Here is an 18,312-nt window from a genome sequence, read left to right as displayed (position 1 = left end):
TGACGGTCCGTCCTGCAGGTCCGTCACAAAGTTCAGAGAGTTAATTCTGTGGAAAGATTTGTGACGGTCCGTCGTGCCAACGACGGTCCGTCCTGCCATTCCATCGTGAAGTTCAGAGAGTCGATCTCAGTACCCAAATTTTCAGAATCTAAGTGTTTTGGAACGAGACCCCCTCGACAGTCCGTCGTGCCCACGACGGTCCGTCGTGGGATCCGTCGACCCTGACAGTTATTACCAGAATAAACTCTACTGCTCAAAACGACTAAACAGGTCGTTACAACTGCTTGGATGTGGTCGGCACTCTAGAAACATTATTGGTCATCCCCAAGTGAACCCTCATCCTGGTTGAGTACAAGTGAAAGACTAACTCAAACATACAAAAGCTTATAAACTAAGTAAAAAATTCATGAAAATAAACTACAAAGCTTTAACTCTAACGAAAAACTCTTAATAAAAATAAATTATTCTACACTCGATAAAATAAGCAACTTAAATCTTTTAATCATTTCATAAAATAAATTGACAAATTTTGGAAACTCTACAATCTATCTTGAAGCCACTAAAAGATAAATATAGAAGTTGGGAAAAGACCCACAACCTCCTAACAAGTGATATAAGTGTAGGTAAAAGGGGAACCCTCTATAAGAAAGGATGCTCACCATACCTAACTCGAACTCCCGCATGTATTAACGAAGCTCTTGTTGATGATCCTAAATACATGTGTATGCATCATGAAAGGATGCAGGCTAATGTATGGGAATGTTAGAAGAATTCTAAAGCATCAACATAACCTTAAATATCCTTTAAAAAAAGAAAACATACTTACCTCTTTTAAACATACTCAACTCAAAGAAGAATCAAGGATACTCAAAACTACTCTAAATTACTCAACTCGAAAGTAGTCAGGTATAAAATACTCAAATAAGTAATTAGGTTTTCTACAATAAGGTAATCGACACAATGAAATAAAATTCAACTAAAGGTACTCAACTCGAAGATTAGATACTCAACTCAAAGATATAATACTCAACTCTAGTTACTCAACTATGTATACTCAACCCAATATAAAACAACAATACACATGCAATATATGGAAAGCTTTTAAAATAGTAGAAAGAAACTCATATATTGAAGAATACAATAACAACTTTTGTTATAAAATAGGTGAAGTGGTCTGATAAAACCCTTATACTTGTATGCGTTTGTATTCTGGACTCTTATACTTAATTTTTGGTACACTGAACCCTTAAACTCAATTAAAACAAAACTCTTAAGACCCTCTGATCATTGACCGAACTTATGTGGCATTTTTTTGCTGACTCAATATAGAGCGTGATATCCTTGCTCTAAAAGGAGAGTGAAGCAATAATTTTCTTCAAAAAATTACTTGAATAATAAGGAAAAAAAATAAACCAAATTAGCTTCTCACCCCTCCTTTCTTCATCTTCATCGTCCCTAACCCTTGTTTTGTCATCGTCGGGCCCGACCCCTTTTCCTCCATCATCGTCCCCAACCCCTCCTTCCTTCATCGTCATCGTTCCTAACTTCTTTGGTCTCTTAAAAAGTGAGTATGTATAGCAAAATCATTAAAAAAGATATTTAAGAAAATATTTTATCAATGGTAAAACACTACATTTACACGTTAAAATGGTGGTTTTCACAGTGAGATCTCAGGTATGGCTGTGTAACACCTTTCTTGCGTTGCCATTGAACCAACGTCTTAGGGATGTTATTATCTTAACTTCTCAAACGAATACTCAATCTATTCAGATATATATTTTCCGGCAAACACACATAAAAATCGGCGAGCTTTTCTCTATTTTATGATTCTATGCATATATTCATGTGTATTTTTGAGTTGTTCTTGTGATTAACCCTTATTATTGCCAAACATTGCAAATCTGGTGAACTTTACCATTACTGCGACTGTCGCAGCCCATATTCTGTGTTTTTATACATTTTCTCATGTTTTTCATTGATATGTTTGTTTTGTGTAGCAAAATAGACGTGGACTCCCTGGGGAGCTATAATCGAAGAAAATGGCTTGCGAAATTTAGTTGTTGCCGCATTAATTTTTTTTATTTAGACAAAAATCATATATTAAAAAGGAAATAAAGGATTAAAAAGTTTTTTATGAGTAATGAATAAAAAAATTATGTGGCTAATTATATGGATATGATGTAGCCTTAATTTTTCTGTCATGGATACGATGTGTCATCCATGTTAGAGCAAGTAAGGAACACACATTGGCTGAGGGACTTAAATTTCTTATATTCAAGAAGTTCGAGTGTCTTGTTGAAACTTCAAAGAGTAGAAGAGTCTAAATTACACATTTAGTCAAGTATAAGGGCCTCCCTGATGATTCCGCCTATAAAATATAATATAACTATGTGGGATTTTCTCTTATCGACAACCACCACATTGAGTCTAAGTGATTATACGTCTTGCGCACGCTGCCAGAACTGTCCCTATACTTTGCCGTCATATAGGATGCCTTAACTAAGTTGATCCACTAGTCTATAATAAAAAAAAGTTAAGGAGTCATCTCAAAAAGTATGATGCTTCGCTACCCATGATGGCTACATGGTTTATGGAGACTTGATTTATCTGAACTCATGTCCCAATAACAGTACTCAATAGTACTCCAAATATTTACTTAGCTCATATATTTATGAAAGAAAACTCTTTCTTTGGTGTAAGATAATTGCTCAAAACTTTTCTTAAAACTTTTCTTGAAATTGATATTCCCTTTCTTGCTCAAATGTAGGACATGTTTACAATCTTTGGGAATACATAACACCCATATACTTCTTTGATGAAATTGAATTCAATGTTTACACTTTACTCAAATCAATGTTTAAATCTAAAAACAAAGTTAAAAAATTTGTAAAAGACTTCTTATAAGTTTCATGTCGAATTATGAACATGAACTACTGAATGCAAGGTTTTCAATAACCTTAGTTAGAACTCAAAATTTTGGAATAAAAATCTTCAATAATACTACATATTTAAAGAATGATTAACTCGTAGGGTTCATGCGGAAATATGAGCATGAACTACTTAACTCAAGGACTCAAAATACTTTTCATCTCAAGATTGTTCGACTTATAGTGTTGATGTGGAATTATGGGCATGAAGAATTCAAATCAATGACTTCATTGGTAAAATGTAATAGTCCATTTATTCTATTTAAAATCTCTAAATAGGATTATGAAACTCATGATGGATGTCAATGAGGGATGTCAAAAGGATTCACAATAGAACTCAAAGGCTTTCTTAAACTCTAGTCTTTACTCTCTCTTTAGTGTGAATTATGAATCCAAGAGTTTTAGTTCATTATATGGTAAATATCATAATTATATGGTATACTCATGAATACATTCTCTTCACCCTCACACTCAATTGCTCGAGTCTTGAAACAAGTTAGTAGAAGTTGTAGAAGCCTCCTCAGAAGGACTTTCTTTAAATGTTTGAAATATTTCTCAAAGCTTAATTCTCGGAAGAAACGATGAAGAAATAGTTGGGGAAGGAGACCCTACCTAACTTCAGACAAGTGGTTGGGCCACTCTGGCTGGCGTGGGGCTGATGTACCGTGGTTTCACAGTATTTTCATACATTTTACTTGAGAGTTGTGTGGGTATAGAGCCTTTTGATAGTAGTTTTAAGAAGTTGTGTGTTTTGTTTTGAAGGAAAGATGTCCAAGCTGAAAGCGCAGAAGGCAGGTGAAAATTACAGAAGATGACCTGTGACGGCCATCGACGGCTTATCATTTGATCGACGGACCATATTTGGTGACTGTCGATCTGCATTTCAGTCTTTGGGAGAAGATTAGGGAAATCTTACCAAGTGTGGAACAACAAAATAAAATGATAGTCCGTCGATTGTTCGAAGGACGGTACTGGTGAATCGTCGACTAGTTTAGAGAAGGTTCCAGTACCTTACTTTTTAAAAATTCTAGGTATGGAGATACGGAGGTGCACTAATGGACCGTACTTCTGGTCCATCATTTGACTCAAATAAGGTGCTATCGGTTGGAGAAAAAGATTTCTATGTTCTGATTGACGGAGGCTGTTGACGGACCGTCGATCAATCGACAGTCCATCAGTGTGGTCGTCGATTGAAGCTGTGTACCTAGACAAAACTTTCTTTATTTCAATTTCATTTTCTTTAGGACTATGTTTTCTGTATATAGGGTACTAAAACCTCATTTTTGGGCTTTTCTACTTTTTTTATTGTTCTATTTGGTGTTTGGAGATTGACTTTTGCAAACTTGATCAATTTATAAATTTCTGGATTTAGTTTTATAGGTTTCTTATTATTTTTGAGTAAGTTCATTATTTCTTCATTCAAAACTATATATTGTAATATTTCTAGCATGGGTAACCAAATCCACAACTAGGGTTGTGGGAATCATGGGTAATTAACAATGTAATCCTAGAAATTAAGCCATACTTGAATAGTGTGTTGCATGCATTGATAAATCTTTCTCTTAGAAGTCTTTTTAGCGAGTGCACACGTTAAAATCACCTTGTTGCTGCTTGTAAGACCAAGGAGGTAGGAATAAGAAAAGAATTATCAACATAGATTTAATGTGATACTATCTTATAGGTTCGTGTCGATTGGTGCGAAGTAATAACTAAGTCATACATCGATTATGATGTCTAATATGAGGTAAAGGTAATGGTTAGTATATTATACACACGTAGCCGGACCAAGGTACGGGTGAAATTCTTTAGATGCCGGACCAAGAATTTAGAGATACCTAACTTACCATTTCGCATGTAACACACAAGGAAAGGATTGTGATTGCTCGGAATACTGTGTTATGAGCCTGTGGGGAACACAAACACCCAAATTATTCTCAAAACTTGATAAAAACTCAAAATCAACTTTAGTTTACCTGTTAACTTACACTTTTTAAGAATCATGTTTCTCAAAGACCCCCATTTATTTACTTGTTTTCAGAATGACATGAATAAACACACAGAATTGTAAATTAAAGCTAAGTCTAAACCATTTTCCTCGAAGGATCAACCCCAACCTTCTAGTTGGGTACTCTTGATAATGATCGCTTACGCTTCTTTAAGGAGGTATAATTTGAGCATAGTAGATTTTTGCACCGCTGCTGGGGAATCAACATTTTAGATTCACTTTAATTACATTATTGAAATTTAGTCAAGTATTTCCTGATTTTACTTTTCCTTTTTGTTTTTGCTTCTCTAAAGTCTAGCTTTATTGAATGAAAGTACATGTATCCAAGGAGAACCACTCACTATATATGATCCTGAGCTTAACCGAACCTTAAGACAAATATAAAATCAAGGGGTTCCAATTAATCCTAACAGAGGGAATCTAAGTACGGAGCAAGCCGTCAGCCTCCCTTACCTGTTGAGGCACACCACTAGGCGCGCATTAAACATCAGTTAGGTGATACCTTGGGTTTGCAACCTCGAGCAGCTTGATGCATATTTTTACTGCGAGGGGCTTGTTTTCAAGAATCCCATTTGAAGATCCACAAGCCCATATGGCTAAATTGATGTATATGTGCAAAAGTTGTGTGGGTAGACCAGATTTGGATGTGAACTTTATTGTCTTGCAAGTGTTTCCTTTATCAATAACAAGAGATGCCGCTATATGGTTCACTGAGCTGCCCTATTATTCTATCTGTACTTGGGATCATTTAATAGATGTGTTCTTAGTGACGTACTAGCCAGTGTCCAAGAAGCTAAACCACAAGAATAAGGTGAACAACTTTATGGCACTGCCAGGAGAGTCGATAAGTAGCTCTTGGGAAATATTTACTTTGTTAGTGAGAGGCGTCCAAAACCACCGCATTGAGGATGAGTTAATGAAAGAGTAATTTTACAAAGGTCAAGATTATAACAACAAAGTAGTGCTCGATACTATTGTGGGTGGAGAACTAGAAAGTCAGACACTAGGCGGAACACCTTCGCGGTATGGGATACAAATAGCTCAACCACTTGTGAGATTCGGGAAGAGATGGCGTATATTAGAGTTGAATTAGGGTTGGTTTTGAAGCATGTGAGCGAAGACACAGAGAAAGTGAATGCGGTGAACTATTTGGATAAACCATCACCACTAGCAGATGAGTAGTAATATGAAGAGAACATATGGAGTGAATGATCAGACAGGGGGTTTTCGACCACACGCCCAAGGTTCTAATAAGGATAATTGGTGCCAAGTTCAAGGAAAACAAGGTCAAAACTATGGAAATTACAACTAAGAGGGCAAAAATGTCCGATATGGAAACTATAACCGCGACAACAACTTCAACCAGCACAACTATGGTAACAGGAATGAAAAGGCTGGTCTATATGTTCCACCTCAAAATAGGTAAGTGGCACCTAGGGACGGTGGAAGTAGTATGGATCCGGTTGAGGATATGCTTCAAAAGATGATGATGAGCTTTGATGCAATAGATGAGAATGTCAAGGAGATGAGAACATTCGACAAAAGGTGGATTCACATGCAGTCTTGATAAAACACCATGAGATACTGATGAATCAGTTCTCTACTACTGTGAACCCACGCCAACCTATAACTCTTCCAACAAACATTATCCATAATACTATGAATTATGGTAATTGCACGACAGTCACTACTAGAGGAGGAAGGCAGACCGTTGATCAACCTATATTTTCTATAGTTGAAGAAGATATTCGAAAGGAAGATAAGGCGAAAGAAGCTAGTATAGAGGTTGGTGATGCACCGTCAGAAGAAGCAGAGTTATCTCCAAAGTGGTCGCCCTTCATAGACCTCCACCACAACTCCCACAATTGTTAGTGAAGAAATTAAAGATGGTAAATATAGGCGATTTATCACTATGTTGAAATAACTTTCCATCTATGTTTTGTTGATAGAATATTTGGAGAAAATTCCTGGTTATTCTATGTTTATGAAGGATATGGTGATAAAGAAAAGGTCGATAAGTTTTGAGGATTATGATAGAATGCAACATTGTAGTGCTATTGCTACAAGGTCTCTTGTGCAAAATAAACAGGATCTAGGCGCCTTCACTATTCCATGTATGATAGGGTTGATACCCTTTGCTAAGGAATTATGTGATCTTGGGGAGAGTATAAATCTCATGCATCTGTCCATTTACAAGAAATTAGGCTTGGCTGACCCAAATCCTACTACGATGCAGTTACTAATGGCCAATCGAACTGTGAAGAGGCCTATTTGTATATTCTATGATGTGCTTATGAAAGGGGAGTTATTCATATTTCTGGCGGATTTTGTGATTCTTGATTGTGAGGTTGACTTCGAGGTCCCCATTATTCTAGGAAGACCATTCCTTGCCACTAGGCGTGCATTAGTTTATATGTTAAAGGGGTAGATGAAATTTAGGTTTAATAAATAAGAAGCAACTTTCAATATCTGTAAGTCCATGAAGCAAAATTGTAGGCTCCAAACGATATGTACTATATCTTACAGGGTTGAGAATGTATCTGTAGTGCAAATTGAAGAGCGATTAGGTGTCGAGGCACTAGCGGTAGTCATTATGAATTTTGAGAATGATGGTATTGAAGAGTTCGATTATTTGGTGGCTGCACTGGAAAGAAATGAGTATCGGTCAAAGCCAATGAAATTGGAGTTACATATGAAGCATCGTGAGTCTCCACCCGTGAAACCATCTTTTGAGAATTCCCCAAAATTAAATATTAAGGCTCTACCACCTCCTCTAAGTTTTGTGTTCTTGGGTAGAGATGACACTTTTTTAGTAATAATTATAGCAGATTTGAATGTGAAACAAGTCGAGTGCTTAGTGGCGGTGTTAAAGAAGTTTAAGCGAGCCATTGGTTGAAGTATTGCATATATTATTGGTATCCCTCCCGGTATTTTTTCCCACAAAATACAACTTAGGCCGGATCATAAACCAAGTATTGAGCACAAAAGAAGGTTAAATCCACGTATGCAATAAGTAGTGAAAAAGAGATCATTAAGTTGTTTGATGTTAGAGTCATTTAGCCGACAGTAATTGGGTGTGTCCTGTTTAGTGTGTGCCTAAAGAGGGCTGGATGACTGTGGTACCTAATGAGAGGAACAAGCTTGTTCTGATGTGGCCACTTACCAGGTGGAGAGTTAGAATGGACTATCGGAAGTTAAATGCTTGCACTGAGAAGGACCATTTTCCCATTCCCTTCATGAATCAAATGTTAAATAGACTTGAAGGAAATGGTTGGTATTGCTTTCTTGATGGATATTCAGGATACAATAAGATACATATCTCTCTGGAAGATCAAGGAAAAACCACCTTCACTTGTCCCTATGGGATTTTTGCATTCAAAAGGATGTCGTTTGGGTTATATAATGCACCGGTGACTTTCCAACATTGTATGATGTCGATATTCTATGATATGGTGTAAGAAACTATTGAGGTGTTCATGGATGATTTTTCCATAGTGGGGGACTCCTTTGATCGGTGTTTGAGTAATTTGGCTGAGGTGATCAAGAGGTGTGAAGATTGTAATTTGGTGCTATACTGGGAGAAATGTCACTTTATCGTGAAAAAAAGCATAGTTTTGGGCCATCGCATCTCTAAGAAGGTAAAGGTTGATCGAGCCAAAGTAGCGGTGATAGAGAAACTTCTTCCACCTATCTCAGTCAAGGGTGTGAGAAGTTTCCTTTGACATGCCGGTTTTTATCAGAAGTTTCTCATTTCAAAGATTGTGAAACCTTTATGCAAGTTGTTCGAAAAGGAAGGTAAGTTCCATTTTGATGAATCATGTCTTAAAATGTTTAGAGAGTTGAAAGAGAAGTTGTTGTTCGTGCCCATTATTATTTAACCGGAATGAATTAATCCATTTAAGGTGATGTGTAATGCTAGTTGGGTTACACTTGGTTGGTATTGGGACAAAGAAGGGACAAAACCCTTCATCCTATCTACTTTGCCAGTAAAGCCCTAAATGAAGCCCAAAAGAACTACATGGTAACTGAACAGGAACTTCTTGTGGTGTTGCTTGCATTTGAAAATTTTCACTCCTATTTTCTTGGCACGAGGATCATAGTGCATACAGACCCTTCTGCTTTGAGGTAGTTGATGTGAAGAAGGATGCGAAGCCAAGGTTGATTAGATGGGTATTATTGCTGCAAGAGTTTGATATTGAGGTAAAAAATAGAAAAGGGGACTGAGAATCAAGTTGCCAACAACTTGTCTATATTAGAAGAAGAAGCTATGCGTTAATTTGGAGAAAAGGCCGAGATTTATGATGCATTCCAAGATGAACATATACTGACCACGTTTGAGAATTTGATCCCATGGTTCGCAGACTTTGCTAAATATCATGCAAGTGATTTTGTTCCATCATATTTGACTTTCCAACAAAGGGAAATTTTTTCATTCATTATGTGAAAAAGTTCTTTTGGTATGAGCTTACTTATATCTGAGTTGTACCGATGGGATAATTCGTCGTTGTATACCTGAGGTTGAGATATTGCGCGTGTTGGAGGCGTATCATACCTCTCATATGGGTGGTCACCATAGTGGTATCTCAACTGCATATAAGATCTTACAGTGTGGGTTGGCCAACCAGTTACCAAGATGCTCATTATTTTGTCAAGCCATGTGCTTGGTGCAAACGAGATTAAGGAATTTTAAAGAGGCAAGAACTTCCGTTGAATCCTATTCTGGTGATCGAGCTATTTGTTGTATGGAGCATTGACTTTATTGTCCCCTTTTTGAGTTCTCAAGGGATGAAGTATATTATTAAGGAGTTTGACTATGCATCGAAATGGGTGGAAGTGATTGCGCTTTTTAAACATGAAGGAAAACAGTGTCACCGCATTCTTCCAAAAGAATATCTTTTCCGTATTTGGAAAACCTAGGATAAATATGGTGTTCACCATAATGTGGGTAGTCCTTACCACCCACAAGCTAGCGGGCAATTTGAGTTGTCCAATCGTCAGATCTAGCAAATTTTGGCGAAAATTGTGAAGCCTAATAGAACGGATTGGCCGAGGAGGCTTGATGATACTCTTTGGGCCTACCGCACGACATACAAGACTCCCATAGGTATGTCTCCAAATCAACGTGTATATGGGAAGGCTTGTCACTTGCCAACAGACCTAGAGCACAAGGCGATGTGGGCTATGAAGAGATTGAAGTTTGATTGAACTAAACCAGCAGAATAAAGACTAAATTGGTTCAATGAGCTTGATAAATTTATCCTAAACGCTTATGAAAGCTCATCCATCTATATGGAGAAGATGAAGAATTACCAAGACAAAAATATCAAAAAGCGAGAATATGCAATTGCTGATTTTATTAAACTCTAAGCTACGCTTGTTTGCGGGCAAACTCAAGTCAAAATGTACTGGGCCATTCCTCAATACCAAAATGATCCCGCGTCCAACAGTTCAGCTAGAGTACAAGGAAGGCATAACGTTTACACTCAACAAACAAAGGATAAAGACATGTTTGGGGGCATACAAGGAGTTTTCATGAAGTAGTTGAGGCCTATCATCTTGATTAAGTCTAGGTACTTAAGAGAACTACGTCGTGCCGTGACATTAACTCAAGCACTTCTTGAGAGGCAACTTAAGGTGTACTATCTAGCCAACGATTAGTTTTGTTTTTCTTGTTGAATTAGTCGTAATCTTGCTTTGTTGTTCCTATCATTTCATGTTTTCTTGTGAGCTACTGTTTTTTAGAGATTAGTATAGGGTACGCGTCTTAAAAGAGTCCAGAAAAACACAGAAAGAATGGACTAATTTGAGCTAGATATGCAAGAACTAAAAGCACAAATCATTAGAAAATGGTATGGTGTAGAGATCGACGGACCCCACCGACGGCCCATCGTTTCATTGACTAACCAACGATTGTGTCCGTAGGTCCCAGGTATGTTTTCAATTCATTTCTAAGTCTGAAGTGATCGAAGGTACCAATCGACGGGCTGCCGATTGACCTATGAACCGTTGACGGGATTTCATAGGTCCATATCTGCCAATTATCCGACCCGACCCTACCGGTAATATTAAAAGACACACCATTCAAATTTATTCCCTGTTTTCATTTTATTTCAAAACTCCTTTCTTAACAGTTACAACTCCTCAATTCCATCATGTTTCACTTCCAAAAATAAGCTCCCCATATCTCAAATTTGTCCCATTAATTTTCCAAATTACCAAAAAAATTCTTTTTTCATCCATTCATAAGAGGCCGGTGATCGAGTTCGTACCCGTAGGTTACTTCCTCAAAAATTCAAAAAAGGCACACAACCACACAACTACTACGTAAGGTACTTTGATTTCTATTAAATTTTAATTCTCATTCATAGTTGTATATAGAAGTTTGGGGGTGGTCTTGACCTTGGGACTAAATTAACTGAAATTACAAGTTTAAAAACGCGTAATTACTCCAATAGGTATGATTGACAGAGGTTGTGTACCAAAGTGTACGAGTTAAACTGTAGTTTTATTGAATGTTCAAACTTAGGGTTCCATGATATTCGTAAACCAAATAAAATAATTACACATAATAGGAACTCTAGGAATGATGAACTCGTATTTGGTGTGTTAAAAATGCATGTTTAAATATGATTGTGTTAAAAAGGGGTCACTAAAGAAACTAAAAAATTGGAACTTGTACAAGCCTGAATTCTGTCTCCGGCTAACATACGAAACCCCGTTTATTGACCGTTGATTAATCGACGGGCCATCGATTGGTTATGTAATTTGAAATACACATATAATTCAAAAGGACATAAGTGGGCAATGGTCCATTGATTTATCAATGGAATGTTCTACACGTCCGTCGTTCCCTTTAGAGAACTTAATTTCAACCATTTCCTAAAATAAATCTAAGTGTCACATGAGGGAAGTGGACTACGATCCATTCTGCAGGTCTTACGTTCCCATCATATTTCATGTTTTGATAAATATCAGACAATGGATGCTATCGACGGACCATCGATTCATCGAAGTGCCATCGACAGTGTTCATCAATTTGACCCTATAAAAATGACATGTACTTCTGATTCTCAAGTTTTTGTTCTTTCCTTTACCTGTCGACTGCTTCATAAGGGTGCTATGATACAAACAATTGCTTCATAGGTACAAATGGCTCCCTAGAAGAACATTGTCTACGCAAAGCGGGGCAAATCCAAATCTGTTTCCCTGTCTCGGTGATTGATTGATAAGGTCACCGATAATGAATAGGACCCAACCTATCTCTCCCAGGTACAACAACATCGACATCAGCAGTATAGGACAATAGCGGAACCTTCCGGAAGGTCTTCTGAAATAGTCGCTGCCTCCCAGTCTAATGAGGAGCGCACACTAATCGGTTCACCGACCAAGGCTATATCTGATTCAAAAAGGAGCTCTATATCTATCTCCGAGGATACTACTAGTTCAAAAATCGCTCCATTTCTTTGGTTTGCAGGGCAAACACTACTTCAGGCTCCAACATAGAGGGAGCCACTAGATCTTGAGACGACGGCCACCAAGCCTCGTCGGATGAGGCTGCTAGTTCTCAGTTTGCACCTACACCAAGAACATATGATCTTACTCTGGTTGGTGATGAACCAAACCGGTGGTGCGTCAAGGGTTAATGAAAAACGTATAGGGATGCAAAGATATCGAATGAAAAGGGGGTGATGACCAAGTTTGTTACAGAAGAGCATTGAGTCCTCCCATGGAGCTTGCCCACAGTGCCAGAAGTGCTACTGACTCTTTGAGATCCAAAAATGCGGATGGAGGTCTCAGGACTTGGGCTCATACAGTGAGGATATTTTGCGGGAATTCTACATCTCCTATGCTTCCAAATCCTTGGGTCCATCGATAGAAGACAAAGGCCCGCAAAACATGCCCCACTCGCCTCTACACTTGTCCGCCGCTGCCCGGTTGCTATATCCGAGACCACCATTGTCGATCCCTATACGACACCACAACTGGCTCTTAATGCACATAAAAAACTTCTAAGTTTGATTACAGGTGGGAATTTGTTAAAAGTGTTGCATCTAAGAGGAGTGCAAAGCAGCGAGAGGCTGTAAAAAATAGTTATCCCAATGTATAACTACATATGGTGAGAGAGTAGATTGGATCATAGCACCACGAGTGAGCATCCGGAAGGCCAAACTGACTTTTGTGGCCAAATTCTTCTAGATTCTGGTTTGAATGAGAGTGTCTCAGACGCAGGCGGATAATGTCCTCACTTGGGATAGGGAAATAGTAGTGGCAGCAATGGGGGTTAGATTAGAGATTGACTTCGCCAAGTTGATCTCGGCGGTGATCCATGAGAGGGCATTTAAGACCTCCACCACCTACCCCTTTCCCTGCTTGATTTTCAATTGTGCAGGGATGCAGGAATGCAAATTTTGTAATGGTATAAGACTCCTCTACCCTACAGGGAAAGTGGATATAGGTCTCATTAGGGATGAGGCCAGTGCAGAAGCACCACAGAGAGTGCCCAGGATAAAGGTACACTGAGCGAGAACCTTGTTGATACGGTGCAGCTAGCCGAAGGGGTTGACTTTCCCGCACAAAAGCATATGACCCCACTTCGGCATCATCCTCACATGCAGCTAGTAGAGTCCCCTGCTCGTCGAGATCTACACCAACATATGCTATATTGATCCCTTTAGATCGAGTTTAGAAGGTGGAGGCACACTTGGCTACTCTACTCCACCATATTTATCTTTGGATGCAAAAAACGCATAGAGAAGTGGGTATCCAAGGAGGATGAGAATCAAATTCAGACGTCCATGAACACCTCGATGCATTTGAGATGCGGGTTCTAGCATGACCAACCCCACCACGGACCTCACTATAATCCAGACTAAGTTAGCCAGCCTTCTCTCCAACGTTGATTCCATCTCCTATAAATGAGGAGGACTGATCTTGAGAGTGCTCCCACTGAGCTAGCATAGGACATAATTTTAGAGGCCTTGTTCTAAGTACCTGCTAAGCCACAGTGTGATCATCATGTGCATAAAAAGAGGCACCGCTCCAGACACACCACGGAGGATAGTGATGAGGCACGTGCAAGAAAGAGAGAGAGGACAGAACTGGAGTGGGCTAGGAGGGCTTCCTTTGTAGATGAGGAGGTACGTTAGAGGAGAACACTGGAGATGGCTGCTGGGGCATCTAGTTTTATACCGACGAGCGATGAGAGGAGCACTACAGATTGTGCAGAGGTTGCTGTTAGAACTACTAAGAGTTGCCTAATTGATGATCTTGCGGGTTCCGAGAAATCAAACCTCCCGGTATGTTGATGATTCTTCAGCGCAATGCGTCACAGATTTGCTTCACTTACCACCCTGTTTTTTTAATTTTTATTGCATCGGGGACAATTGCAAATTTTTTCTGTGGTGTAACTGGAAAGTGATTAATAGGGTGAACTCTGACTAACCCATTTCATAATCTTCTCTTGCGGTTTCATGTCTGTGTTCTGTTTCCCCAAGAAACTGTTTAATTTTCTATTGAATAGGCATGCCATAGAATGTATAAAGTACACAAGTATAAAGTGTGTAGTAAAAAGCATGATGACTAATAAAAATGATATCATATCAAATGTTGTGCTTGCATAATAGTTTAAGATACGTTGAATGTGTTGACTCTAAACGTGAAATAATTAAGCACCCACTACATGACCTTCAACTAAGACCTGAACTGGGAAATTCATAATCAGATAGTGCAACAATGTGCCACTAGTGTGTGAGGAAATTTTGAGTTTTCAACCAGTTTATGCCTAGCTAAAACATCCCCGGTTAGTCCAGCGAAGGAAATCTCTGTTAGAATGTAGGAGGTGATCATAGGCTCTTGTTCGAAATAGCTAATATATAGCTTAAAGAAGTTAACCAAATAAATGACTTCCCCTTTTTTATCTAAATATGTTGAGTCTTTAATAGACAAACTTTTTTTGTTTCACAAAACTCACCTTTCCACGGTCTAATGTTTTTGCCCCAGTCCCTCCTTGGACATGTACACCTCGACTTAGGCTAAAGACATGAGTTGAGGGTGGCTATTATGAGTGTGGACCCAAAAATGGGTATGAAAAGTGTTAGATGCTGAAAAAGAAGCTTAAGTGAGAAAAAGATGTGACTTGTTGAAAAATGAAAAAAACAATGAATTAATGTTTAGAAAAAGAAAAAAAGCGAATGATAATAGAGAAAAGATGCAAAAGAAGTTAAACTTACATCCAAAAAGGAAATACGGAAAAGTAAAGAAGAGAAAAAGAAATAGAGAGTCAAGATAAATAAAAAGAGGTAGAGAGCATAGCAGCAATGCCAAGAAGTAGAGAAAGTCACTAAATTTCCCCAAATGTACTACATCTGACCCTGAGGCTACGTTACAAGACAAGAAAGTCTTACCGTGATCATAGATTCTAGTGTGGTGAACCTAAGAAGTGAAAATAAAGGCAAGAATATGTCAATGAGTACTAAGTATATTTGAACTTGTTCTTGAGTGCGAGTGTTGAAACAAAAATCCTTATGCCAAAATGCATAATCACTGTGTAAAAAATGAGAATTTCTTTCCAAGTTAGGGAACTAGTTGCATTATGGGAAAGTTAGTACCTTGGTGAGTGGAAAAACAGTAGAACTATCTATTGCATGGTTAGTTAGTGTCATGATGTGATCCGAATGAGTTAGTTTGTCGATCCTGAGAGCGTAAGTCTGCACTAAATCAAAGAAAGAGTCGGGATTGATAGCCATGTGATTTCTAGAGCTTAAAAGAGTATACTTCTGTACAAATGTTGTTTTGAGTCATATTACTTCGCTTGAGGATAAAATACGAATTTCAGTTGAAGGTATTGATTTACCGTAGTTTTTGACTGTATAGTAAATGCATTTTACTTAAGAGTTTGGTGTGTCTAGATACTTTTTCTAGTAGTTTTAACAAGTGTTGTGTTTCTTTTTGTAGGAAAGATGTCCAGATTCAAAGCGCAGAAGGCAGCTAAAAATTGCAGAATGTGAATTACGAAGACCATGGATGTCCCGTCATTTAATCGACGGACCGTAGTTGGTGACAGTCGATGTGCAGTTCACGATTTGGGAGAAGATTAGGGAAATCAGACCAAGTACGGAACCAAAAAATAAAACAACGGTCTATCGAATGATTGACAAACCGTAATGGCGAACCGTCGATTGGTTCAGAGAAGGTTCCAGTTCTTGAATTTTTCAAGATTCTAGGTATGGAGTTAAGGAGCAGCATGACAGACCGTAGATGGATTGACGGACCGTACTGATGGTCCGTCGTTTGCTTCAGAGAAGGTACTATCAGTTGAGAAAATTAGCCCTGACTGGCAGAGAAAATTGATGGACCGTCGACTGATCAATGATCTGTTAGTGTGGTCGTCGATTGAAATCGCGTACCTGGACAAACTTTCCTTATTTCAATTCCTTTTTCTTTAGGAATATATTTTCTATATATAGATTATTAAGACCTCATTTTTGGGGTTAGCTACTCATGTTATTGTTCTTATTTTTGTTTCGATATTGACTTATGAAAACTTGAGCAATTAATCAATTTCGGTATTTAGTTTTAAGATATTTTCTTGAAATATCAAGTTGAATTTCTGGGTTTCTTATTATTGTTGAGTAAGTTCATTATTTCATCATTAAAAACTAAGCATTTTCATCTTGCTAGCACGGGTAACTAAATCCACAACTAGGGTTGTGGGAACCATAGATAATTAACAAGATAATACTAGTAATTTAGAAATTCTTGAATAGTGTTGTTGCATGCATTGATAATTCTTTCGCTTAGAGGTATTTTTAACGAGTTCAAGTGTTAGAACTCTCCTTGTTGCGACTTGTAGGCCCAAGGAGGTAGGAATAAGAAAAAAATTATCAACATCGATTTATTTTGATACTTTCTAATAGGCTAATGTCGATTGGTGCGAAGTAATAACTAAGTCATACATCGATTATAATGTCTAATATGAGGTAAAGGTAAGGGTTAATAGATTATCACACGTAGATGGACCAAGGTGTGGGCTGAAATTCTTTAGATGTCGCACCAAGGACTTAGAGATACCTAACTTACAACTACGCATGTAAAGCACTAGGAAAGGATTGCGATTGCTAGGAATACTGTGAAATGAACCTGTAGGGACCACATATACCCTAGTTATTATCACAATTTGATAAACTCAAAATTTACTTTAGTTTACTTGTTAACTTACACTGTTTAAGAGACTTGTTTCATAATAGCCCCTTTATTTACTTGTTTTTAGAAAAGACATTGACTAAAAAGACATAATTGTGAATCAAAGTTGTCTAAACCATTTTTCTCGAGGGATCAACCCCAACCTTCTTTAGGGAGGTATAATTTGAGTGTATCAGGGGCGCCAAGCCCCAACCCACAAAACCTCGATGACTTTCTTTACTCATTTTCTCACTCTTACTCGCCTAGAATCAGTGTTTTCTTCCCCAATCACTTTGATTTGATTGCATAACATAATTACACTCTAAACTACTCAAACAAACACTGAAATAACTAAATTTCATCTCATCAAATCATGAAAATCCCAATAGAGCAAGATTTAGAATGAACTTCAAGAATACCTAATCAAGAACTCTAATATTTCAACTTCAAGAATGAAATTTCCTTGAAAATAACATGATTGGCGTGTGGGTAAACAAACCCAACAGTTTGGAAGCTTATATACTTTTTAGGGATTAAACCCATGACAAAAATCTACAACAGAATGAACGATTTTCGACGAATGCTTTGATCCTCTCCTCGTTTCTCCTTTTTCTCTTCTTGAACTCTCAACTAAAACCCTAGGCGTGTATTAAGATTATAAAACTGGACCTAATAGTATTATAACCTTAGAACCTTAAAAAATATGAATTAAATCTTATTTGTTAAGTAAAATACCAAAATACCCCTCACTATTTTCGGCTAAGTTTTCTTATCTAGATAAGTAACTTCATAAGTCCATATCTCACTCATCCGAACTCGAATATGAGCAAACTCAAAGGAGTTGGAAAGATAATTCAATGATCTTTCCTAATGTGTCTTAGTTATGGTCGTTTGAAGTTGTCCAAGCTTCTTACTTAAGCATAACTTACAAAATTTTGGATTTGTTAGTTCCAATTTAGTTTATTTGGAACTCAAAGTTCTACATATAGTTACCTCAACACTCAAAAGATTCTAAACTTTGTGGAAAAACAAACTCACTATGAAGGATTGTTCAAGTCTTAGCTCAAAATTGTTTTTTCAGGGGTGTTACATTATCTCCAACTTGGGATCATTCATCCTTGAATGATTGCAAGACAGGGTATGGAACGGGGTTACTCTTACAATGGTCTGATTCGAATTGTATGCTCCTACTATATTCAA

This window comes from Solanum pennellii, chromosome 8 (genome assembly GCF_001406875.1).
Source record: "Solanum pennellii chromosome 8, SPENNV200".
Classification (NCBI taxonomy): Eukaryota; Viridiplantae; Streptophyta; class Magnoliopsida; order Solanales; family Solanaceae; genus Solanum; species Solanum pennellii.
Note: the sequence above shows the minus strand (reverse complement) of the source record.